The 2468-nt window shown below is 33.9% G+C and overlaps 1 non-coding gene across 1 annotated transcript; it reads left to right on the top strand.

Annotated features, from left to right (window-relative positions):
• The first annotated feature begins 2007 nt into the window (after window positions 1-2007).
• LOC138822901 (U6 spliceosomal RNA) lies at window positions 2008-2114 on the top strand. Its single transcript, XR_011370669.1, has one exon. It is a non-coding gene; the product is annotated as a U6 spliceosomal RNA (small nuclear RNA).
• The last annotated feature ends 354 nt before the right edge of the window (window positions 2115-2468 follow it).

Here is a 2468-nt window from a genome sequence, read left to right as displayed (position 1 = left end):
TCTAGCAGCTGCATCTCTAAAAAGACCTTGGGTTGTTACACTTTCTGATATTGTCTCAATTCAAGTACTTCTCCTTGGAGTTCCATACTATTCAATGATGCTGTATTAGCTCCTTGTTACAATTTTCAGACTGGTCTTTTTGATGCAATTTGTGCTTTTCAAAATTGCTCTCCAAATTCCATCCACAAACTGCATACAAAATTTATCTGAAAAAAATTGTATCTGTTTATATTGCATATACTTTTAGTTTTCATTACAAATATAGAATGTAGTAAAAATTCTCATAACAATTATTCTGCGCTAGATTGTGGGCAGATTCTGATGTAAATAATATGCTGTGTTCATGTAGAGATTTTGAGTATCCAAAGTAATAAGCCTGTGGTCCTAAAACCAATACCTTACTTATATTGAGTGACAAATACAACTTCATGTAAGTACAGAAGTTTTCCTTGTATCTTTTTAACATATATTTTTATTATAAATACTGTACAGAGTGGTTACATTTACATAAGTAAGGTAATGAGTACATTTCTTATTGAGCATTGTTACCCCCTCCTTTGTTTTTCCCCTACCATCCCTTCCCTTCACACCTCTCCACCTCCCCCCTTCACCCATCCTCTGTTAGAATGTCTTGTATATTTCATTGTTACAATGGGTCAACCAGTATCCTTTCCTTATATCTTAAATGAAGAAATGCTGGCTTGATTTATGCTGATTCTACTTGTGTAGACACATATAAAATCACTGCCCAAGTCCAAGAGCACATAAATGAAATGCCATCATTTTTTCGTCAGTTGGTATAATTGTGTTCTACACATTTATTGACAGGTTACAAATTATTCTCAAACTTTAAAACATTAAAAATACTTTCTTTTTTTCTTATTTTCTTTGCCAGCTAATCAGCAAGACCTCAGTCAGCATTTCTCACCTAGGAATTTTCACATGGGTTAGTTAAATGTATATGTAGAGTCCAGTTTTCTGAGGACTCATTCATCTGCCTAGGAATTCATGCTGGTTGTTGGAAAAAGAGCTCAAGTAAGGATGCTATTTAAAGCCTTATACCTTTACTCTTTACCAGGGTATTCTCCTGCTACATTGGTTGCTGAGAATGTCTACAAGAGTAAGCATTCCATGAGGAGCAGGGAGACACCATATGACTTATACTTACTGATGTTTCCAAGTCACTTGTTATCACTTGTACTGCATTTTGAAAGTCAAATCTCTCTAACACTACCAGTTTTAAGAGATAAGAGGAGTGGAAAATCAACTCTTAGGGACAAATACATCTTCAACATGTATTGTTCCAAGTATTCCTTTTAAGGCATATTCAACAACTGGTGAAACTTGTGTTGGCTGTAATTATGTGTCTTTCTCCATGTGTGCATGTATACATGAGAATATGTATGTGTGTGAATAGTAACATACATGTGTACATTATGGCTTATATCATCATTTATTCCTTGCTAACAAATAAAGTAAGGAATCACTAAAGTTTTAACAGAAACTGTGTAGTTAAAGTTGTAACTCTTCACTCTGCTTCTTTACACAAAGACTTTGCAACTTCTCATTAATAAAGTTTCCATAAACTCTAAAATGTACATACTTAGTACTTAATGTCTGCTATCATAAATCTTAAATACTTTACAGAAAAGTTTTATACCTGCCAAACAGTCCTATTTTTGGCATATATAAGCAAAATCCCAAAATTAAGCATATTTAAAACATTAAAACTTTTAACAAACCTTAACACTTGCTGCAATGTTCATTTCGACAGGTGCCTTGTATAGAATAATTGAATTTCTCCTCCTCCAAATCTCTTGAACTACAAATATCTGGAATTATTTTGTTTTTGGCATGTCTATCTTGATTTTATTCTTTAATGTGTGCTTATGTAAGAAATACATGATTCTATAATTTCACAACAATTCTTTTGAACTTACTTTTTGTTGAATTGCCTAGCTTAATAAAATCAATTAAAAGTTATACTTTATATATAAAAACTGTTCTGTGCTCAATTTAGCATCACATACACTAACATTGGAACCATACAGAGAAGATTAGCATGCACGCTGGGCAAGGATGACATGCAAACTCTTGGAGCGTTTCATATTTTTACAGCAACAGATGCTGAAACGTATGTGGCCACAAGGGAACCGTACCGCATTCTTGGTGGGAGTGTAAACTTGTTCAACTACTTTGGAAAGCAGTATGGAGGTGCCTCAGAAGACTCCATATAAAACTCCCCTATAATACAGTAATCCCACTTTTGGGGATTTGTCCAAATGATCATAAAAAAGACCATACTACAACTACCAGCACAACTATGGTTATTGCAACATTATTTATGATAGCTAAGATATGGAACCAAAACAGATGCCCCCATTAGATGAATGGATCAAGAAAATGTGTTATATATACACAATGGAATTCTTTGCCTCCATCAGAAAGAATGACATCGCCCAAATTGT

The sequence above is a fragment of the Dipodomys merriami genome, unplaced genomic scaffold (assembly GCF_024711535.1).
Source record: "Dipodomys merriami isolate MVZ:Mamm:240054 unplaced genomic scaffold, mDipMer1.0.p SCAF_1167, whole genome shotgun sequence".
In the NCBI taxonomy this organism is placed as follows: domain Eukaryota; kingdom Metazoa; phylum Chordata; class Mammalia; order Rodentia; family Heteromyidae; genus Dipodomys; species Dipodomys merriami.
Note: the sequence above shows the minus strand (reverse complement) of the source record. Positions and strands in the feature narration are given on the sequence as shown.